The following is a 25268-nucleotide window of genomic DNA, read 5'->3' as shown; positions in this document are numbered from 1 at the left end:
CATCCTGAGTGAGCTAACCCAATCACAGAAAGACATACATGGTATGCACTCATTGATAAGTGGCTATTAGCCCAAATACTAGAATTACCCTAGATCCCTAGAACAAACGAAACTCAAGACGGATGATCAAAATGTGAATGCTTCACTCCTTCTTTAAATGAGGAAAAAGAATATCCCTGGCAGGGAAGGGAGAGGCAAAGATTAAAACAGAGACTGAAGGAACACCCATTCAGAGCCTGCCCCACATGTGGCCCATACATATACAGCCACCCAATTAGACAAGATGGATGAAGCAAAGAAATGCAGACCGACAGGAGCCGGATGTAGATCGCTCCTGAGAGACACAGCCAGAATACAGCAAATACAGAGGCGAATGCCAGCAGCAAACCACTGAACTGAGAATAGGTCCCCTATTGAAGGAATCAGAGAAAGAACTGGAAGAGCTTGAAGGGGCTCAAGACCCCAAAAGTATAACAATGCCAAGCAACCAGAGCTTCCAGGGACTAAGCCACTACCTAAAGACTATACATGGACTGACCCTGGACTCTGACCCCATAGGTAGCAATGAATATCCTAGTAAGAGCACCAGTTGAAGGGGAAGCCCTGGGTCCTGCTAAGACTGAACCCCCAGTGAACTAGTCTATGGGGGGAGGGCGGCAATGGGGGGAGGATTGGGAGGGGAACACCCATAAGGAAGGGGAGGGGGGAGGGGGATGTTTGCCCGGAAACCGGGAAAGGGAATAACACTCGAAATGTATATAAGAAATACTCAAGTTAATAAAAAAAAAAGAAATGAAAATGGAATACAGAGCAGGTTCAAGGGCAGTTTACGCAACTTGATGAAATATTAATATGAAATTTAAAAAGTCTACAGGTTGACCTCAGTGGTAGAATTCTTGAATCCTCCATTCAGTCCCCAGAAAGAAGGACTGTGGGAACACAGTAACAATTATTTTCCTTCAGTATAATAACCAAAACATGTTTCTGAACATTTAAAAATATGTTCAGAAAGAAAATTATATCATTTGCCAATTGGAAACCCTAGACATAAATAGAAGAAAGATAAGGGCCAGAAGGTGCTGGACATAACCCCTGAGCTGGCCGAAATGCAGATATTAAGAAATTACATAGAGCAAAGGAAAATCAAAAGGAGTCTCAATGATGAGTAATTCTGAAGGGGACCATTAACAGAAAATAGAAGACTCATAGCTTAATGTTTAGATTTAAATGATAGCTAACCCCACATAATAAATCTCATATTGACACATTGATGCCCAAAGGCAGTATTATGCCTGGTAAGAACAATGGGCATTAGAAGAAGGACCTGCTGCTGCTCTAGTCCAGTGTTTCTCATCTTCAGAGTCAGGCTAGCCATGCTTCAGTTACTGTATCGATGTACCTACATAATCAACTTAAAAGCAGAAAGTTGTATAGGCTCATAGTTTTAGTTATGGCCAAGTTGACGCCTTTTGTATGCATCTCGAAGTTCAGAACATCATAGTAGGAAGAACAAATGTTACAAGTTTGTAACCTCATGGTAGTGAGAAAAGCAAGAGAGACAGAGATGGAGAGAGGATGAGGGAAGTAGCTGACAGAGGAGAGGGGAGCAGGAAGGGAGGAGGAGAGAGGAGGGAGAGAGAGAGGGAGACAGGGAGACAGGGACAGAGCGAGAGAAGGGAGATAGGAGAGAGGGAGAGGAAGGAGGAGGAGGAAGAATAGGAGGAGGAAGAGAAGGAGGAGGAGAAGGAGGAGGAGAAGGAGAAGGGTAAGGGGAAGAGGAGGAAGAGGAAGAGGAAGAGGAAGAAGAAGAAGAAGAAGAAGAAGAAGAAGAAGAAGAAGAAGAAGAAGAAGAAGAAGAAGAAGCAGAAGAAGAAGAAGAAGAAGAAGAAGAAGAAGAAGAAGAAGAAGAAGAAGAAGAAGAAGAAGAAGAAGAAGAAGAAGAAGAAGAAGAAGAAGGAGAAGAAGAAGGAGAAGAAGAAGGAGAAGAAGAAGGAGAAGAAGAAGACGACGACAACGAAGACGACAAAGAAAAAGAAGGCACAACCCTTGTTTCTTGAAGGTTTCTGTTACTTACAGATCAAGGCAGGATTAGCTCCAAGTCTAGTGTGGGCCTATTGAAGGAATTCTAGGCTAACACAGTACTATTAATTAAAAACCAAATTTCTTAAAATGGTCTAACAATTTGAGCTCACTTTCTTGATTTTCATTCCTCTGACTCTCATCTATTTGTTTCTTTATCTATGGTTAATGTTTTAGAATTAAATAATCATTTTTCATTTGACTTAATTCAAATGCATTAGACCAGACAATCCACTAAGAGTCAAAGTTGTATGTGCAAATTACTCTGCAAACACTATGGAACAAAGCATTTAGTAAGGTAATTCAGTAATAGGAATAAATTTGTAAATACATGCTTTTACTTCACTTGGTTTGTCAATATAGTATAATTTCAATTCAGATTATATAACAATGTACATTAGTTGCGGAGAAAACTGACAGCTTTATTATCTGTTAAATGTGATCCCTCCTGCCCTGATTTAGTAAAAGCTTTTCTGTTGGTTCATCTAAATGTAACACTTTGATGAGCTTTAGATGTGATCAGTTAAAGGCACATAGCCCTGAGATTCTGGCAGATTGTGAAACAGATGCCTGTTGTCAGGGCTGAAAACCCAATTAAAATGGAGGTTGTGGGGTGACAGGGAGGGAAAGGTCAACTGAGACTAGTAGAAGCAGGGTCAGCCTGGCAGATATCAGGCTTTGTGCTGTACTGCCACATCTTTAAAGGGAGTTAATCCATAAATTATGTCATCAAATACTTTTCAGTTCCAGAACAATCTGGAGTTTAGTAATAATATTCAGGAATCATTTGCCCTCAGTACTGATCTGAAAGCATAAAAGAGTTTTTAATCCTCCAAAGTTATGAAAAGCCCAAGTAACAAATTTTCTGTCATATTTGTTTCATCCTCTTCCTATTAATACATTTAAAGATTAACTGAGCAAGTCAGTGTATGGATTAGGAGCATCCACTAGAACATGGGCATTTTCTCTATTAAGAGATTATTCTTATACTCATAATTATCATCATCATCATCGGAAACATACAAGTCAGGGATGATAATGCCCATATTGAAATGTGTGATTTGAATACTCTGGAGCCTCAGACAGTGGAATCATAAGCACCGGATCAACTTGGAATTCAGATTGAGATACTGTTAAAAATAAATATTATTTTAATTAATAAATTTAATAAATAAATAAATAGTAAAGAAACACTTAAGTACCAGTTTTGGGGAATGAGTCAAAAACAGCAAGAAATCTACATATGACTAAAACGAAGTACAGTATTTTAAATACTGTGCATAGTGATCTAGAAAATGTAAGGGTCTGATTTTCCAATTTGGGATTTTTCAATGAGAAGAGTGGATGACGTTGGAGGAAATGGTGTTGTCAAATCCATCAATGGAAATCCTAGCTCTGCTGGGTCAAGAAAGCAACCACTGATTGAGAGGGTTATAATGGGATTCTGGCCCTCTCAGAAGAATCAGGTATCAAAATTAATTAAGCATTCACAGAGGGGATGAAATACCCAAGAAATTCGTATACACATGAGCTCTCAGTGTCAAAAGCTACAATCAAAGATTTTTGAGATAAAATGTCTAAGGATGCAGTTGATTCAGCAGAGTGTTTACATTGTTAGTGAGGATTGATAGAATCAGGCGTTTATTCAGGGTTTGATACAGAGTTCGTTTTTGTTGTTTTTGTTCTGTTTTGCTTGTTTGTTTGATATATATATATATATATATATATATACACACACATATGCACATAATACATATATTGCCAGGAGCCAAGCCCACTTATACACCCTCTATTTCAGGAATGTTCTCAGGAATGTTTCAGGCCCACTTATAGAGGCTCTGTTTCTGGGAAACCTAGCCAGTTATCTGTTCTTATCAGTATACCTGCAATTTGCAGTTTAAGGTCACAGGAAACGAATAAACAAAGGGAGGGTGGTGACAGTATTGGGCCCTGTGTGGCCTTCCTGCTTGTCTTTATAGGCCACTGCCCTGAAATTAAGTTTGAGAGCTTGATCAGACAACAATTTGCTCTCCTTCTTTGTGCCTCCTGGCCCCCATTCTTTCACTCCCTTCTCAGGTCTCCACTGAATCCACAGCAGGTTGGGGCAATATATACATTAAACTTACAACCAATATCAGCCCTTGTTTTCCTTCCAGTAGCCCTCATACAAGTCTTTCCCCTTTCTCCCTTTCTCTTCCCTTTTGAGAAGTAGACGTCCCCCCTCTGGGTATACACTCCCCTCCCTGTAGCTCGCTGCTTATCTAGGCACATCATTTCCCACCAAGGCCAGACTAGGAGCGTGCGATCCGTAGGCAGACTGGCAGGCAGGCAGGCAGGCAAGAGTCTCAGGTATAACTCCTGCTCCAATTGTTTGGGACAGCCACATGAAGACCAAGCTGCTCGCCTCCTACATATGAGCATGGGTTCTAGGTACACCCTGTCTTGCTCTTTGTTTAGTGATTCAGTCTCTGGCAGCTCCCATCGGTCGGGACTCTGGTCCCTAATGGTTAGTTGACTCTGTTGGTCTTCCTATGGAATCCCTGTCCTTTTCGGGTCCCTCAATCTTTCTTCCAACTCGAAAGTAAGACTCCCGAGCTCCATCTTATGTTTGAGTGTGAATCTCTGCATGTCTTTCCATTGGCTGCTGGAGAGATTCTCTCAGAGAACAGTTATGGCAGTTTTCCTTCTGCAAGCATAAGGGTTTGTCATTAATAGTGTCAGGGATTGGCTCCTGCCCATGGAATGGGGCTCAATTTGGGACAGTCATTGGTCAGACATTCACTCAGTCTTTGCTCTTTCTCCCTGTATGTACTCATTTGTAAATGTATATTAGCCCAAAAGAACAAGATAACCGTGCTATAATAAACAGACCCAAAGAAGACAAATAACAAGGAGGGACCACGGGAGGATGCTTGAATCTTTCTCGGAGTAGGAAATAAAACAGTTATCCAAGAACAATAGAAGGAGGGAACTGGGTAGAAAAGGGGATGGGGAAGGGAGCAGGGCAGGGAGGTATGATCATCTGTAGGAAGAGTAGGGGACAGAGAGGGAGATCGACTGGAGCGAGGCAATCTCTAGGATTTGCCAGAGATCAGGAATGGAGAGAGGCACTATTGGGTCTGAGGGGCAACACTAGCTGAGATTCCTGTCAGGGGCGATATGGATCCTGAAGTAACCAACTTCTGTAATCAGGCAGGACTCCCTGTGGAAGGATAAGGGCAACCTCCCAGACACAAAACCTTCCAAACAAAATGTACCCTACCTACAAGGGCTCAGGTATTTTTTTAAAGAATGGATATTTTATTTAATTTACATTTCAAATGCTATCCCCTTTCTTGGTTATCTGGAGAGGATAAGAGTAAAAGGTTTATTACCCAGGAGATGCCCAGGAGCTGTCAAGATCATTTGCTGTTCCTTACATGCTTCTTTCTATTGCATAAATAAGCTAAGGCTTATTACAGACTCAGGACTTTTCATATGCTTTGCTATGTTGTAGCTGATGGCTTTCGGGATATTAGAACCCTTTGCCCATGGCACTGTTGAGGAAATGAAACTGAAAAGAACATTAGAAGTAGTTTATAGTTTTAAGAATTTCCTCTCCACAGGAGGAAGAAATGGTGTAGGAATCAGGGGTGCTGGATGACTCCAAGGAAGCAATGTCATCTGGACATCAGGCAGGTGTCCATGAACAGTGGACAGGTGACAAGTCCTATACAGGATGACAAAGTCCTATACAAGCTCAAGCCAGATAATAACTCATACAGAAAGGTGTACAGTGGAGTCAAAGTTCCACCCCTAACTAAGAAGATATTTGCAATTCATACCTTTTGGGAAAAAAGGAAATTAGTTTTCACCAATAGTGTGTCATTAAGTATATGAACCATACACTCCATGGGAGGACCCACGCTTTGGGGTGTAGCACCAGTGGTGCATAGTAGCATCGCTTTTGCAATTGTGACTGAGAATAGAGCTTTGATTGATAAGAAAACAAGCAGGCAGAGAGCCGAGACTACAAATTATGTATTTCCCTTAAAACGTTCCATTTTAACTTTCTCATCCAATCAGTAATTGTTTACAACTTTGATACATGTCTTAGCAGTTGTGCATATAGACCAGTCGAAGCCTATTATCAGCAGACACATGGACATTGTTGTGTCTTTTCTTGTGAGCATTTTCACCCTGATAAAGCACATTGTGGTTCGATGAAGATTATTTTGAGGGCTGTAAAGTTGATCATATCCATCACAATGAAACCCCATGTCCTCAAAGAAGCATGGGGAGAGGGCATCAGAACTGTTATTACAGTCCTGTTTACATGATGATGCAATGGGAGGACAGGATGCAAGGGTGTACCTAAACTACTAAGTAAAGACTTTGAGTGACTTAATGAACCGATGACTATAATGTGAACTTTTTCAGAGGATATCTGAATCTATATTCCTTCTAAATGGGGAAGCAACAAATGAATTGAGAGATTTTTTTCAACCATGCTGAAATTGCTGAAGTTTAATCGCAGTGAATTACAAGGCGTGGGTGAAGGGTTATTTGTAGGAGCATAGGAAGTGATGCATGACTAAAACATTGAAGAGAGGTCTTTGTGTCTCCTAGCAACTGTTACTTATTTATAAATCCCTAGGAAGTGGTGGGCTCTCTTGATGACAGAAAGTTAATTGGCCCAATCTTTTGCAGTAGAGTTACGAGAGTTCAAGAGAGCAGAAGCATGCCATGCCCCGAGAGCATTGTTCCACAACAATGATGACTTTTGTTTTTTAAAAATATTGCTCAATTGCTTAATAGTAATTCTGTGATGATATATGAACATAGATACATATGGTACAATTTTGCTCAGAACAAATATTTAAACAAATGTTTAAATTAGGAAAAATGCAAAAGAGCCAATAGAAAATCCTTAAAACTTTTGAGAAGGAACAAAAGCTAACCCAGAGAGGAAGAGAGAGAGAGACGGAGGAAGGGAGGGAGGGAGGAGAGAGAGAGAGAAAGAGAGAGAAAAGTTTCAAAGAATTAATGAATTCTTGAATAGGGAAGGCCATATAAAAAGAATCATATAAATGTGATACAACTTTTGGATGTTGAGCTTTGGCAATAGAGTACAGGTTGTTTATTTGTAGCCGATGATGTCTAGTAGAGGAAGCTTTACCTTGTTATAGACTTTTACATTTTAACTCATCTGATGTCTCTTCATAACTGACCTAGTCCAGGTACTTCCTTAGGACTACTTAGTTCACCTGTTATTACAGGACTGACTTAGTCCAGATATCTTATTAGAAGTGACAGAAGCTTTTCTTTCCCTCCTCCTATAGCACCTATGGCTTTTGCATTCACCTAAAATATAATTTTTCCATTACATTTTAACATAAAGTTTTCACGTAAAATGCTTTGGTGACTGGAGTGGTCCAGGGTCTTGAACCTGATAGGAAGCATTTGGTCAGTGAGCTACAGCCAAGCCCCTAAGCTGATAAATCTTGTTTCAATTCTGTATATAGAACGTGAAAGCAGAGTGAACCTTGCTAATTGGAAACAAAACCAAACAATATAACAAGTCCAGCAATTGATGCTGTCTAATACAAGTCTTCGTAATCTTTTCTGTAAGATTTGAAAGTGGAAGAAAGGAGGGACTGACTGCAGATTTAAAAGGACAGGACAAAAAAATGGAATAAAGTATTTCTTTTGCCCTTAATTGCATCCAAATGGGAATAAATGGGCTGGGGGTTTTCATTCTTAAGTTTGCTGTTTGTGAAAATTGTATGTGATCTAGGCTGGTAATATCCTCCTGTGAATTACTTGCTGAACTCTGTATAGAGGAAATATTATATCTATAATATGCATAAAGTGTTTTGGTGGAAATAGTGAACAAGGTTGATAAGCTATCATCAAATTCTGAATCTTGATTTTATTATATGAATATGAGTATTTTGTTGTTTTATATTCTTTTAAGCATAATTAAAACTTATTAGATTATTAATTTAATTTTAAAAAGAATAGAAGACACAATATATAAAAAGAAGAGGTCCATTACGCAGTGTGTATATAACTGAATCTATCACTTAGGAGTTAACTACATTACATGTTTAAATGCACTTAATCTCATTTTTTGATTTACAAAACAATGCTTTTAGTCTATTCGTTCATGTTTTGTTAATGATCTAACCTTTCAAGGATTCAGTCCAAATCGTTTACAAAGGATTTCACACCAGTAGATATTTTGAGCTTGCTTCAATTTCAACATTACTGGAACTTACTTAAAAGGCTTTTTCTTCTAATTTCCATTTTCTTTTGCTCTGCAGAAAAATCAATATGAAGTTAAGAAGTTACTGTTATCTCGAATTACAAGAGGTTACCTTTTCCCCCTCTACAGATAAATCTATTTTATAATGATATTAAACAGACATATCTTCAATGGAAGTTTTTAAAAAGTTTTCTATCCAAAAAAAGTGTGCAAACATTTGAAGAGACAAATATTTCCCTTGACAAATTATCCAACAACATATGATTGAAGAGGAAAAAAATCTAAGAATTGAAACATAAGAAAGAGAAATAAAAAATGTCCAGAAATGTTCAGATTAGTATTCGTCATGCTTTCAAAGGCTCAGTGTGAAACGCTATTTAACAGGATGTAAGATGATTACTTGATGTCTAAGCTTATAGGGTGTTAGCCATTTCTGGACTATACATGGCATAAATGCTAAATATTTTGTTGCTGGCTTAAAACTGTAAGCACACTTGGGGCTTTATTATCATGATCATCGGCATCACTTCTGTGCTTGTGGGTCTTCAGCACTCTATTGAGTTTAATAGAATCTTGATGATGTTTTTGAAGTAAAATAGGAAATATGAAGCACACTTAGTTTCCTGTTGTAAAAATAATACCAAGATGTTATGCAGATCTATAGCTCGGTTTGAAATAGAGAAACACAATGGTTTGAACCCTGCTGTTAAATTTTTTGTGAAGTCTTAGATCACTTAAGCTCAGTTAGAAGCATTTCAAAGTCACCAAATAACTACCAGTGATTGATTTGTTTATTTACAGATCTGCGCGGTTCTGCTGAAATTTCAATGATCTTAATTGAGCCTACGGAGTTTTATCTGGCTGCTTGTTACCAAGAGGTCTCATGGACACGCTGCTTGTAATTTTCAACGAGTGGTGAAATTCAATTCTGTCTTTTACTGCAAAAAAACATATATAAAATTGGTGTCTTTGCACTTGCATACTTGGAATCAGAAAAGAAACCCTGACATTTATAAAACCCCACTTTCAAAGCTATGTTTTATTTATTCTTATCTTTCACTTGAAAATTGTATTAATTGCTTTCTTTGAATGCAAGAGCAATTTCACATTAGAAATGATCTAGAATATTTGACAATTAAAGATGTATGCACACTGAAATTTTGTCCAAGGGAATAATATCAGTATAGTACAATTCTTTGTAATAGGCTGGGATTGTACAGACTACAGTTGTCCCCAAATATCAGTTTTTTATATTGATTTTTCTTATTAGTTATATTTTCCACTTAGAATTATTAGATATGGGACTGGACCGTTGGTTAAATGAGTAGAGCGTTCAATGTACAACAATGAAAGTTTGAATTTATATCATTGGCCCCCTAATAAAGGACAAAACAAATAATCCAGCCAAGTATGGTGGTATTAGCCTGTCATCTCCAGGCTGGAAATTAGAATTAATGGTATTCAGGGGCCTTCTGGGCTAGCCAGTCTACCCAAAAGGTGATCTCCATGCTCACTAAGAGCTGTTGTTTTAAAAATCAAGGTAGAGTGTGACAGAGAAAGGCACTGGGTATTAAATATTAACCTCTGGATGCCACATTCAGATGCATCTGCTTGCAAACCTCAACACACATATGCATACACATGAATACAACTAAAGAACCATATGTTATTTATTACTCATATAATTATGTTTAATTTGTAGTTATTAAAACTATCCTGATGGGAGAAAATCACATCTCTATGACTAAAGAAATGGGCTGAAGACATAGTCAGTGGAGAAGAGCAAGCTTAGTCTATCAGAGGCTCTACCTCAAGTCCCAGCATCCACATTAGGTTGCTTACAAGCACCTATATTCCATGTTCAGGTGAGTCTAACAGTTCTGCCACATGTATATGCACTACACACACACACACACACACACACACACACACACACACACAAATACACACAAAAATATAATTAGCTTACTTAGCATGTATATAATGAAATACAATTGGTTGTCATTATGACTAACATACATAGTAATCCTGTTGTGAGACGAGTTGACCAGAACAAATTGGGGAGAACAGGATAAGTTCCTACAATTGGAAGGCAAACACTGGGACTTCTTGCCCTAAGGATGCCCTGGAGACTGTGGTTTTAGACTATTCTTTCAGGGGACAAAGAGTAAATTGCCTCTTTATGAGGTATGTCTTGACAGTGTAAAGTTACAAGCCACCCAGTTACCCAGAACTGGAAAATCCTTTTACAAAACATGGTTCCTGAACATGAAATTGTTTTTATGTCCTTGTGGTAAATAATCGTTTGCCAAGAAATGTCTATCTGGGAAGGTTTATTCCATTCGAGAGTCCTTTCTCTTGAAGAAAACCTACATTGAAATAGCTTTAGTTTGGTATTTTTGTTTGTTTGTGTCTGGTTTGTTGTAGGTGATGGTATCAGTCTAGCGAAGACATTTTGCTATGGCTACTCACACTTTTTAAATGTGAATAACAGACAATTGTTCCCTTCTAGGCTCTTCAAGCTGAAACCTATGTGTATGTGTGATGCACTCAACCAGAGCCACTCACCTACTCTTTAGCTGAAGGCATTTCTTCACACTTAATGAACAAATATTTATGGGCTTGCCAAGTGTTCTGTTTAGGGGATCTATTTTTGTTATGAAGTACCACTAGCAAAAATAAATTTGACAAGGAAAGATTTATTTGGTTTCTATATTGCGATTCATCTTTGAAGGAAGTCAGGAGAGGCACGTGAGCAGAGCAGGACTCTGGAAGAGAGCACTACTACAGAGGCCATGGAATGATACTGCCTATCTATTCATAACTTGCTCAATCAGCTTTCTTTATCATTGATGGCCACATATCCTGGGGTGACGCTCTTCCCAGTGAGTGAGCTGGCCTTTCCATATTAACCATCAATCAAGAAAATGTCTTAAAGTTTTGCCTACAGTCCAAGCATGAAGGCATTTTTAAAATCTTCAAGTCACTCAGAGGACTTTAGCTCCGGTCAAGTTACATAAAACTATCCAGCACAATAAGATTTACTGAATAAATTATTTATTTAATAAAAGATATATCAATGAATAGGAAAAGGAAAGCCTTCTGACTCTAAGATAATACATGAATTTATTTCCTTGGTCGCAATTTACCCATTCATTGTTTTTCATGTATAGGTTTAATTTGTAAAATACTATAAGTCTGGGCTCTGTTTTTGCTAGAGATGTGACAGTACTGAGAAAAAATTCAGTGGCCTTATATATGAGTCTTTACAAGCTTTGTGAGATCAATAAACTTTATTGAATTAATAATATTTAGTATGGTAAGATTCTGATATTAAACTAAAGGAATCTATTTTTATAATATGATCTGTGATAAAGAACTCTATGTATTTATTGGATCTTGAAATGTAACTAGCTTACTGAACATAAGAGTGAAAGAAGGCTACAAACTCAAAGTATTGAATCATTTTATTCAGGCACACACACATATCAATGGATTAACCAGAGTACAGTCCCAAGAGAACTGTTTCATTTAAGAACTGAGTTTCTAGCTGCCAATTGTCTGTCAAGAATCCAGATGGTGTTTCTGGAAGAACACAGTGTCTTTCAATTTGGCATCATTCAAACCCATCTTTACTGGAAAAAAATGCTTCAACAAATGACTGTACTGTGTTATATAAAGAGAATGATAACAATGATATATTGTGCAAAACAACATATATATATATATATATATATATATATATATATATAGTGAAATAGCTTTTTTATTTTAGGAAGTTAATAGTTGACAGATGTTGAAATGGGATGACTATTTATCACTCAGTAGTGTCATGGATGAATTCCCCTTTTTATACTGATTATTGTGATACTATCATGTTCAAGCCTCTTTTGGAGTTGTTTAAAGATGGGAGATACTTTTCAGGATAGACAATACAGTTCTACAAAATGAATAGGGGGCAGACTCAGTAAACTGCAGGGTTTGAATGCAGAGTTACGTTGTGATCCTATTCCAACAATACTCACTAGCCCATCTTCTGATCCTTCTCAAATTCCCAACACATTTAAGATATTGAACTGATGCACTTATGAATATGATATGTACCATGATCTCAACGAATTCTTATAAATCTTTAGTTCATTTTAATTCATTTATGTCAGTGACTTTACCTAAGGATTTTAGAGATGGGAAATTGACTTGCACGTCTATTGATCTAATGTAGCACTGTGCTTTTGCTTTTGTGACTTTGGGATTACAAGTTAAATCATGTCTCTAACCAACTATTTCAAACCACTCTCTAAAATATGTATAAATACATGACTTTCAAAAGAGAATAATCAAAGTGTGGTGAACCTACCTTATGCAGGTGAGTTTTGAGATGTGGTCAACATACCCTATGTCAGAAAGGTTTGAGAGGTGATGAACCTACCCAATGTAGGAGAGGTTTGAGAGGTCATGACCCTAGCCTATTTAGTTTGAGAGGTGGTGAACCTATCTGATGTAGGTGAAGTTTGAGAGAGCTATTTACAACAGACATTCTTGGCAACTTGAGTTACTAACAGTCTTCCAGTGCTCTAGAGAATGGGTTCAGGTAGATATTTCTCTGGGAGAGGGAAGGTTATTCAACAGTGTTTCTGCTATCTTCATGAAAGGAGGGAAAAAAGACAGGAAAAGGAGTAAAAGTGAACGAGAAGGAAAGGTAAAATTGATGTAGACTTGATTAAGGCTCACACCATTTCACAAGGATCTCTGAAGAGGGAGGGTCTTCCAGAGCTGTCTAGAGTTGTGAGGAAAGCCTAGGGATTTATAAGTATGTATAAACAACAAAAGAATGTGGGTTGACTATTTCCAAAATAGTTGGCTACTGAAGCCTTTCTGCCAGGAACACATGTACTTTAGTCAGAAGAGAGCTGAAGAATGCATGACAGAATTGTTTAATAATATTTTTTTAACTAGTGTTACTATATAAAGTAATGTGGTGCTTAAAATCACCATTTATGGGTTGAAAGCTTAGAATTCTCCACTGAAGAAAATACATACAGTGATATTACACACACACACACACACACACACACACACACACACACACACATACACACACACGAATGCATCCATAAACACACTCATACACACATTCACTCACAACCTCAGACATATTAGTTGGCGAAATTGAAGAAAGTATCTAATAATCACTTCTAAGTGTAGTGACTATACATTATGTACTGACGTATGAATAATTGAATTACTTTCTAAGAAGTACTCAAAATTTTAATGTATTACCCAGTTCTTTACTTGTGAAAGACATTTAAAAGAAAACCATGGCGTGAGTGGGATACATTTCTTCATGAGTGGAATAATAATGGAGAGAGTAGAGATGACTGTATTGTCTCTTCTCTATTATAACAGCCTGTGCCAAAATGAGCACCACAGTTTTAGCATGCTTTACACATCCCGATATTTAGCAAATTAATATTTTATACAATTGAAAGTGTCTCTGGTGCATATTTTAGAAGAATATTTTCCTTTTCCAAAATTTCGTTGAAGTTGCCAAGCATTAACGCTGTGATGTTTCCATGGAATTTCACTTAACATTTGACATGTTGTCTGACCTGCTGGTTTTACAACATGGTCCAACAACTGTTATCCCTGTCTTAGACCACCATGGATTACAATTAGTTCTAATTTAATATAAATCAATTTTTAGTGTGACCCGAGTTAGTGAGAAGTGAGCTTGACTGGGACAACAATGCCACGAAGTTTGGCCAACAAATTGTAAACAGATGACACTAACTTACATTCACGTCAAATCTGGAACAGAAACCAAAGTGACCTTAAGTTAGAAAGTGCTCTGCTTTGACTCAAGTTGTTTAATACTTAATACATATGGCTTGCTAAACATATGTTTGAGACAACTTTAGTTCTTGAACAATATTGATGAATTCTATTTTTTAAATGTGTTTAATTAAATATATGCACACATTGGTAGAAAATCATTCTCAATGCAGATAGCAAAGGTAGAGCTAAATCATTTTTGGAATATATAGTATATACATATGCACATTTAAAATTTTCCTTTTCTTAATTATCTTTTTAAATAAAAAATGAATTGAAATGGTAGGCAATACAACTTTGGTGTGGGTAGAACTCATGTTGGAGGCTCATTTTGATCCAGCAGTCAGTACAACAATAAACACACTAGATTGTATAGACATTAAAATGTTGTGTTTCGTTACAAGGACATTATCTTTTATTTATTGTCTTTAACATTTAGTGCAGTGATTATTTTATATTTAAATTAATGAATGTTAAATAAATGAAAGTCTATATTTTGACTTATGGTAACTAAGAAAATATTTTAATATAAAATGTATTGGAGACACCACCGGAACCTGAAGGAAACAGACCGGATAAACAGTTCTCTGCACCCAAATCCCGTGGGAGGGAGAGCTAAACCTTCAGAGAGGCGGACACGCCTGGGAAACCAGAAGAGACTGCACTCTGTGCACATCCAGACGCCAGAGGAAAACACCAAACGTCATCTGGAACCCTGGTGCACGGAGGCTCCCGGAAAGAGCAGCGCAGATCTTCCCGGTTGCTGCCACAGCGGAGAGGACGTAGGCAGTACCCCACGAGCAAACTTGAGCCTTGGAACCGCAGGTAGGACCAACTTTTCCCCTGCAAGAAACCTGCCTGGTGAACTCAGGACACACAGAGGCAAAATTCCTCTAGGACCGGGCATTTCCTGTGTTTACCGGAAGTCCCACACCCGCGGATCCCGGCCCGCAGCAGCTCTCTGCTCCCAAACCCCGTGGGAGAGAGACCTCACCGCCTGATCAGGTGGGCACTCCTGAGGCTGCAGAGCAGAGGAGACCACCAACACTGCCCACCCCTGCCCACATCCCTGGCCCAAGAGGCAACTGTATAAGGCCTCTGGGTTCCCGTAGGGGAGGGCCCAGGAGCGGCAGGACCCCTACGCCTGAGACACTGCCGGAACCTGAAGGAAACAGACCGGATAAACAGTTCTCTGCACCCAAATCCCACGGGAGGGAGAGCTAAACCTTCAGAGAGGCAGACACGCCTGGGAAACCAGAAGAGACTGCACTCTGTGCACATCCAGACGCCAGAGGAAAACACCAAACGACATCTGGAACCCTGGTGCACGGAGGCTCCCGGAAAGAGCAGCACAGATCTTCCCGGTTGCTGCCGCCGCGGAGAGGACTTAGGCAGTACCCCACGAGCAAACTTGAGCCTTGGAACCACAGGTAGGACCAACTTTTCCCCTGCAAGAAACCTGCCTGGTGAACTCAAGACACAGGCCCACAGGAACAGCTGAAGACCTGTAGAGAGGAAAAACTACATGCCCGAAAGCAGAACACTCTGTCCCCATAACTGGCTGAAAGAAAACAGGGAAACAGGTCTACAGCACTCCTGACACACAGGCTTATAGGACAGTCTAGCCACAGTCAGAAATAGCAGAACAAAGTAACACTAGAGATAATCTGATGGCGAGAGGCAAGCACAGGAACCCAAGCAACAGAAACCAAGACTACATGGCATCATCGGAGCCCAATTCTCCCACCAAAGCAAACACGGAATATCCAAACACACCAGAAAAGCAAGATCTAGTTTCAAAATCATATTTGATCATGATGCTGGAGGACTTCAAGAAAGACATAAAGAACTCCCTTAGAGAACAAGTAGAAGCCTACAGAGAGGAATCGCAAAAATCCCTGAAAGAATTCCAGGAAAACACAATCCAACAGTTGAAGGAATTAAAAATGGAAATAGAAGCAATCAAGAAAGAACACATGGAAACAACCCTGGACATAGAAAATCAAAAGGAAAGACAAGGAGCTGTAGATACAAGCTTCACCAACAGAATTCAAGAGATGGAAGAGAGAATCTCGGAGGCAGAAGAGTCCATAGAAATCATTGACTCAACTGTCAAAGATAATGTAAAGCAGAAAAAGCTACTGGTCCAAAACATACAGGAAATCCAGGACTCAATGAGAAGATCAAACCTAAGGATAATAGGTATAGAAGAGAGTGAAGACTCCCAGCTCAAAGGACCAGTAAATATCTTCAACAAAATCATAGAAGAAAACTTCCCTAACCTAAAAAAAGAGATACCCATAGGCATACAAGAAGCCTACAGAACTCCAAATAGATTGGACCAGAAAAGAAACACCTCCCATCACATAATTGTCAAAGCACCAAACGCACAAAATAAAGAAAGAATATTAAAAGCAGTAAGGGAAAAAGGTCAAGTAACATATAAAGGCAGACCTATCAGAATCACACCAGACTTTTCGCCAGAAACTATGAAGGCCAGAAGATCCTGGACAGATGTCATACAGACCCGAAGAGAACACAAATGCCAGCCCAGGTTACTGTATCCTGCAAAACTCTCAATTAACATAGATGGAGAAACCAAGATATTCCATGACAAAACCAAATTTACACAATATCTTTCTACAAATCCAGCACTACAAAGGATAATAAAGGGTAAAGCCCAACATAAGGAGGCAAGCTATACCCTAGAAGAAGCAAGAAACTAATCATCTTGGCAACAAAACAAAGAGAAGAAAAGCACACAAACATAACCTCACATCCAAATATGAATATAACAGGAAGCAATAATCACTATTCCTTAATATCTCTCAACATCAATGGCCTCAACTCGCCAATAAAAAGACATAGATTAACAAACTAGATTCGCAATGAGGACCCTGCATTCTGCTGCCTACAGGAAACACACCTCAGAGACAAAGACAGACACTACCTCAGAGTGAAAGGCTGGAAAACAACTTTCCAAGCAAATGGTCAGAAGAAGCAAGCTGGAGTAGCCATTCTAATATCAAATAAAATCAATTTTCAATTAAAAGTCATCAAAAAAGATAAGGAAGGACACTTCATATTCATCAAAGCAAAAATCCACCAAGATGAACTCTCAATCCTCATCTTCGATTGGTTTATATACAAGTGTGCAATTTCTAGGCTTGAAAGTAAAATGATGCTATCTGGTGCTAGATAGAGGAGCCTTATTTTTTATTATGGCAGCTTGCTATTTTTGTAACATGGTGATTTGGTTGAACACAATAAAGTACAGTAGTAACTGATCTCCCCTTCTTCCTGGATGAGTGAGGAGATGATTAAATGTTAATGTCAGCATCCTTGAGCATATTCAGATGAGCTTCTGCTTCTGTTGAATAGGATGCTGTGTTTGATTGTGGTCCAAAGCTTTGAAGCACTACTTGGCATCTCCTTCCTCGGAGGTCTCGCTGTTTAAACATAACAGATTTGATAGCTTGTTGGTAAGGTGAGGTCCAGTTTGTCTCCACTAGGTCATCTTCATGTGAATCCGGTGGTTATACGGTTTTGTTCTAGGGATATTTCATTTTTTTAATAACGGTTTTTGCTGACATTCATGGAGAGAATGAATCCTTAGAACTGTGCCACTAGTGAAAGGAAATCCTGTCTAGAGTATGTTTCTTTACAAAGCTGTGTCACACCATCCTTTGGGCCCTCTGCTGGAAAAGTAGAATCAAGTCTCAAATAATGCCTTTTCAATTGTATCCTCTAGTATTATAGATGCAGGACAGTACTGTATCATACCTCTGTGGATGCAAAATAGCTTGTACCTGCTTTATGATACGTAGTAGTGACCGTGCTTTATCAGAGCTGTTTTTAATGATGTTGCTCAGAATGTTTTCTTTCCAGATGATGATTGAGAAGCTAATTTAAAAAAAATGGTGCCAGGTACCACAAGAGTAACAGAACTGTGCTGTTTTCTTGGGTTTTTTTTTTTTTACTTTTTTTTTTAATGGAGTGTGCTGGATGTCTCTACAGTTTTGTTCAGATGACTGCAGAACCTGGAAAAGCTGTTGCTGCTGTTGATGCATAACACACTGCTATTATTGGTCTTTTTATATAAATATAAATATATATATACAGATATATAATTTGAATTTTTTGAAACTTTAGCTGTGCTGTCAACTTTGGAAAAAAGTATCCCCGTTTACTGTGTTGAGTTTGCACTGTACAGAAATTAACAGCCATATTGGTCTAGAAATGTTGAACTTAAGTTTTTTCCATTTGTACAGGGGTAACACACTGTATTAAATATGTAAGGTCTTATCTACGTGGGTTTGATTACAAAAACTAATAAAGTATTCTCTAAATTTAAAAAAAATGTATTATGTATATCCCTTAAAAATACAAAATGAAATATACTATATTTGAGTTATGATTATTGTTTATAACATCATTTCTTGTTATTCAAAAACACTATCTTGTGGAAATTGATTTATATAAACTATGGCTCACATAAGAAGGGTATTTTGATGGATTATATTAATTTTGAAAAGTTAGGTTTCTTTTTTTTTTTCAACCCTTTAAAGGCATCGTAGTTCTTTTCCATTCAAAAATTATGTTATATGTTAAAGGACATAACAGAATGTCATTGACAATGTTCTTCATAATTCTTTTTAAAATGTGCTAAATGATATTCTATCTGCATCATTAGGTTACCATACAACAATGTCCTTTGAGAATATGGTTTTGCTATCATTTCTAGTTGTAATTACTTCTCACAGAAACGGTATGGGCTTATTGAAACGACTTGAGGTGTGAAGGTTGAGAAGACAATGCCTGTGCGTATTGTAAATAACCACAGCCGGACAGCATGGCGTGTTTATTTCACAGAAGCTCACCCTTCCAAGTGTCCATTTTTTTTAACATTTTGAACCTCTCTGAACATGTTTTTTCTCTATGAAAGCTTGAGTTGGATATGAGCTGTGACTCACATTTTCCTCATCATGGCATTTCTGACTTGATTAGACAGAAAATACTTAGCACCGAGAAGTACATTGTCCCTGGTAGGAGATTTAGAAACAATCTCACACTCTAATCCAGATCTGAAAAAAGAAACAAAACAGCATCCCGAGTGAGGTAACCCAATCACTCACTGATAAGTGGATATTAGCCCAGAAGGTCAGGTTACCCAAGATACAATCCACAAACCACATGAAGCTCAAGAAGAAGGACGACCGAAGTGTGGATGCTTCAGTCCTTCTTAAAAGGGGGAATAAAAATATTCACAGGAGGAAATACAGAGATGAAGTTTGGAGCAGAGACTGAGGGAGAGAAGTTATCCACAGACTGCACCACCTGGGGATCCAACACAGGCAACGTTGCTGATGCCAAGAAGTGCATGCTCACAGGAGCCTGACATAGCTGTCTCCTGAGAGGCTCTGCCAGAGCCTGACAAATAAAGAGGCAAATGATAACAGCCAACCATTGATCTAAGAATGGGGTCCCCAATAGAGGAGTTAGAGAAAGGCTTGAATGAGCTGAAGGGGTTTGCAACCCCATAAGAACAACAATACCAACCAACTAGAGCTCCCAGGGACTAAACCACTATCCAAAGAGTACACATGGACAAACCCATGGCTCCAGTTGCATATGTAGCAGAGGATGGACTTTTTGGGCACCAATGGGAGAAGCCCTTGGTCCTGCCAAGGCTGGGTGCCCCAGTGCAGGGGAAAGTCAGGGTGGGGAGGTGGGAAGAGGTAGGTGGGTGAGGTAACACCCTCATAGAAGCAGGGAAAGGAGGGATGGGACAGGAGTTTATGGACAGGAAACCAGGAAAGGGGAAAACATTTTAAATGTAAATTTAAAAAATCCAATAAAAGAAAAGAAACAAACTTATCAAAAAAGAAAGAAAAGAAAAAAGAAGGTATCTTCTTCCTCTCATACAATTCCAGTACACAAGTCTTATTCCCAGTTTTATAGAGGACCACTTACTGTGGCCACTCTTAACCTCTCTTCACTGTATCTAGTGGATCACAAAACTTTCCTACAGTCTTCTTCAATTACACCACATTCCCTTTGTTTCCGTTCCAAACTCCCTCAGAAACTCCTTCTGGGGATCTGCCAGGCAGTTGCAGTGGCCAGTGAATCATGTAGGAAATCTTCACCCTCCCTTCTCCTCCGTAATTCCAATCCTCATTTGTAGACAATCCTCCACACTATTGCAGAATATCTGCTGTGATCTCACCTTTCTTCCTGATTCTTAATACATAGGGAATCTATGCAATTCATAGTGTAATGGCCAGATATCCTTCCATCTCTCAGCCCCTTCTTTCTAGCACATCCTTATTCCTAGGTCTCAGCTCCCAATATCTAGAAGCACATCCTGCATTTGACCCCCAGTAATACCTGACAATATTCAGGAGCATTCCTTACTAGGCAACAAGAAGGCACCAAACTTTCCTAAAACTCAGAGAGAGCAACAAAAAGACAAGGAATAGAACACTCACACAGCAAACACCAGACAGGATAGTAGCACTTAGAATTACAATTACCCCAACCCTAGATGCCTAGAAACTAGCATAAAATACAGTCAATAACAGGATAATATGTCCATCTAGAGTTCAATAACCATACTAGAGTAGGTCCTGAGTAATTATATAAGAAAAATATTGTTCAAAACATGAAATAGAAATGGAAACAATAAATAAACAGCAAAAACCAAGAAGTTTGATAAACTCAACAATATTAACTAGAAAACAGAGAGTAAAGATTCAAGTTAAGAAATTTAGAAACAAAAAGGGGGGACATAACAACATACACAAAGGAAACCTAAAGACTCCTAAGAACATAGTTTGAAAACTTATACTCTACCAAGTTGAAAATCTAAATGGAAAATGTTGCTATAAATTGGATGAGAAGAGGTACAAGTATTCTTATTTTCAGCTGATATATTTGTTAAAATAAGAAACCATAAAAATTCCACCAAGAAAATTCTTCAGCTGATAAACACTTTCAGAAAAGTGACAAAATACAAAGTTAACTCAGAAAAATGAGTAAACTTTCGAAGTACGAATGGCAAATTATTGAGAAGGATTTCAGGAAATAATACCTTTCACAATCTCCTCACAAAAATATCTTAAGGTAACTCTAATTCTGAAACAGAATAAAATTGTCTTATCAAAAGTTGTTTAAAAACTTGCAAATTCAAAGAGAAAGTATGTAGGTCAGAGACATCTGGCAGTCCAGAAGCCATCAATCCATTGTGTGCGTATTCATAGTTTGACTTTTGTTACAGGAATTTTAGTCATGAAGATGTAGCTTTATGTCAAGGATGTTCTCATTCTTTATTCTGTTTCTACCAAATCTGAGGTTCTAGGGCCTTGATGAGTTAGAATAAAATATCTTTAGGATCTGTTATGATATTACAAATTTTCAAAATTTTGAAGGCAAATTTAGCTATCAAAATTCACTAGACGTTAGTGGAAACTACCACAAATATTTGGAAGCAATAAACAAAGATATTTCAAGCAATGCTTAGGATGAAAACATCCTTTCTTCCTCTCTAAATTAGGAGATACCTTTGAATAAATTTATTTCAAACAGACACCTCAAGTATACCTACTAATCTAATGGAAGTAGATCTAATATGTATTAAGAGTTAAGAAATATAGAAACAATATGTGTTTTCGACAGATCTCAGGTAAACTTTTTAAAAGTTATATTTTAAGTTATTGTTGGATGTTGTCTATACTTTTTGATATTGTATATTCATGTATATAATATATCTTGATTGTATTCACTCTCCAATCCTCTCTTTAATCTTCTCCATAGTACCCCACATCAACTCCCTCTAAAGTTCACCTCTTCCTTTGTATATGTGTGTGTGTAAGTATGTATGTATGCATGTATGTATGTATGTATGTATGTATGTATGTATGTATGTATTTATACAACAAGTATAGTTATTCTGTTCATATTCACATGGATCTGCATTGGCCACACCATAAAATAAAAGTGACTCTTTCCTTTTTACATCATTAGTTGCCTAGTGCTACTCAGTTAGGAATGGGCCTCAAGGGATCTTTAATTTTCTTTGCTTTGCTTTTTAACTGGCTTGGTCTTATGCAAGCATTCTTTAAGTAATGGGAGATGCTGTGAGTTCATGTGTGACAAGACCATATTAAGTCCATAGGATAGCATTTTTCAGTACTCCTCCCAGCCTCTGGTACTTAGCCTTCGTTACATATACTATGCTTTTTTTCATGATCGTCTATGAGCTTGAGTGCTTTAGAGTTGCCACTTCTTAGGGGGATAAAACAAAGGCATCCCATCTGAAAATGTATAAATTCAACTAACTCTCATTTATGGATTCAAGTTGCTCTACTGGTCATAAATAATTTAAAATCAATGTTCAGCCTCATATAAATCGGGCCATTTAGGTCTTTCTTATCTCCCCATCTCTATGGTCAGATCAAGGAACTACAGCATGCAGGGTTGACAGGTCTCTCTGAAATCAAGGAAGGACCTGTAACATTGAGACCTGCTAAGTCACAGTTGATTGCATAGTTAGCGTCCTGATTTCGTTAACCACCTCTTTCTTCACAGTGTTACTGCTGCCCTTTCCTCCTAAGTTACTATTACAGAAGTTACTCATTTAAGTGAAACAATTATGGAAATGGATTATCACTAACACTGCTCTATTTTACTAACTAGCATCACTTCAAAAGTGACACTAAAGGGCAGGAATAACAAAGCTGCTTGTTACTAGGCAATGAGGATACTGGAAATGAGCACAGGGCCATGATTTAAATATAATTTTAATTGATTTCAAGAATATGGTGATTTGTGTATTTTTCAAACAACTTCATACAGTTGTGTTTATGACATGGACAATTATAATCCCCAAGAGACAAAATTCTCAAGTAACAGTCACGAATAGAAGATATATTCTGGAAATGACTCCACACATGAGAATATTATCAGCTGGGTTGCCAGCACCTGCCTTTAATCTCTGGAATACAGTGAGTTCCAGAACAAACCCTGTATAAAACTCCACACCCGCCCAAATATTATCTAACATACTTTTGAACTGTTTAGGGATGAAAACAGAAGAAATTTGTTGTGAAGAGTGACTATTTGTCCTGCATGGGTAGAGACCTCATAATTTTATATAATTATTTGCATGGGTAGAGTACAATTGTATTACTGTATTTAACCTTAACAATAATGATTGGTTTACAGGAAAAAAAGGATATTCAGTACACAAAATACTTGTTGGCTGAAATTATTGTTTAAGGCAACATATCAGCAAAATTCAAGTGCACATCCATAACAGTATGTAGAAGTAAAAATGCAAACAGCCGTACTTTTCAAAAATTAAAAATATTAAGCAAAATGAAGAGATTGCAAAGTGGTTACTAAAAGAGTAACAACACCCTCAAGTATAAGGAATAAATTGTTGAAAAATAGTCTGTCCAATATTTAGTTTGAATATATATATGTATATATATGTGTGTGTGTGTATGTGTGTGTGTATATTATAATCAAACTATAAAACATTATGGTGTGTTTATCATTATCTCTGATGAGTTTTTGGCTCTCTTCTATCTCTCAGTCTCTATCTTTCTATATGTATGAAGGACCTTACTCACATGACACATGTTCACACATATATGTGTATATGTATGCACATAATTATTAGTAACGTATTAGCTAATTTATCCAAAATAAACTTACATAAAATGTGTTCATAAGAAAAGACTTTAGAACAGCATTTGAGGAATTAAATGAAACAATTAAATAATTCGGAAGAAAATGTTACATAAATGTGAACTGGCATGTGGAGAGTAATTAAATTGTAATTACAAAAGGTTAATGTAGCAGTTTACTTGTCCTGATTTTTAAAATTTAGATAACAGTACAGATTTTTGCAATATGGCAAACCAACCTGACTTATTTTCTCTGGGAATTGTGCATCTGTGAAGTTTTTTATGTCATTCTATGAAAATATATTTGACAACAATTAATTTTTATATGCATAGGAACTTGCATGAACACTTAGGGTTCAACGGTTTAAATGTAATCTAATAATATAATCAATTTACATGTCAGTTCACTAATGAATGTCTTTCTAAAAGAGTAAACATTACATTTATTTCTTATAACAATGTCGTATCTCTTTAATTTATCTTATTGACAATTTCTTTTTTTTTTTTCATCTTTATTAACTTGAGTATTTCTTATTTACATTTCGATTGTTATTCCCCTTCCCGGATTCCGGGACAACATTCCCCAAACCCCTACACCTCCCCTTCTCTATGGGTGTTCCTCTCCCCATCCTCCCCCTATTACCGCTCTCCCCCCCCAACAGTCACGTTCATTGGGGTTCAGTCTTGGCAGGACCAAGGGCTTCCCCTTTCACTGGTGCTCTTACTAGGCTATTCATTGCTACCTACGAGGTTGGAGCCCAGGGTCAGTCTTTGGGTAGTAGCTTAGTCCCTAGAAGCTCTACTTGGTTGGCATTGTTGTTCATATGGGGTCTCGAGCCCCTTCAAGCTCTTTCAGTCCTTTCTAAGATTCCTTCAATAGGGGTCCCGTTCTCAGTAAAGTGGTTTAATGATGGCATTCGCCTATGTATTTGCTGTATTCTGGCTGTGTCTCTCAGGAGAGATCCGGTTCCTGTCGGTCTGCACTTCTTTGCTTCATCCATCTTATCTAGTTTGGTAGCTGTATATGTATGGGCCACATGTGAGGCAGGCTCTGAATGGGTGTTCCTTCTGCCTGTGTTCTAAACTTTGCCTCCCTATTCTCTCCCAAGTGTATTCTTGTTCCCCTTTTAAAGAAGGAGTGAAGCATTCGCATTTTGATCATCCTTCTTGAGTTTCATGTGGTCTGTGCATCTAGGGCAGTTCAAGCATTTGGGCTAATAGCCACTTATCAATGAGTACATACCATGTGTGTTTTCTGTGATTGGGTTACCTCACTAAGGATGATATTTTCCAGTTCCATCCACTTGCCTATGAATTTCATAAAGTCATTGTTTTTGATTGCTGAGTAATATTCCATTGTGTAGATGTACCACATTTTCTGTAGACAATTTCTAAGATTCCATTTATTCTGAGAACAGTCA

At 37.9% G+C, this 25268-nt stretch overlaps 1 pseudogene; it reads left to right on the top strand.

Annotated features, from left to right (window-relative positions):
- LOC148001664 (myb/SANT-like DNA-binding domain-containing protein 7 pseudogene) overlaps nucleotides 1-25268 on the top strand; it is a 57635-nt pseudogene that overhangs the window by 29771 nt on the left and 2596 nt on the right.

The sequence above is a fragment of the Rattus norvegicus genome, chromosome 13, assembly GCF_021556685.1.
Source record: "Rattus norvegicus strain SHRSP/BbbUtx chromosome 13, alternate assembly SHRSP_T2T, whole genome shotgun sequence".
Taxonomy (NCBI): Eukaryota; Metazoa; Chordata; class Mammalia; order Rodentia; family Muridae; genus Rattus; species Rattus norvegicus.
Note: the sequence above shows the minus strand (reverse complement) of the source record. Positions and strands in the feature narration are given on the sequence as shown.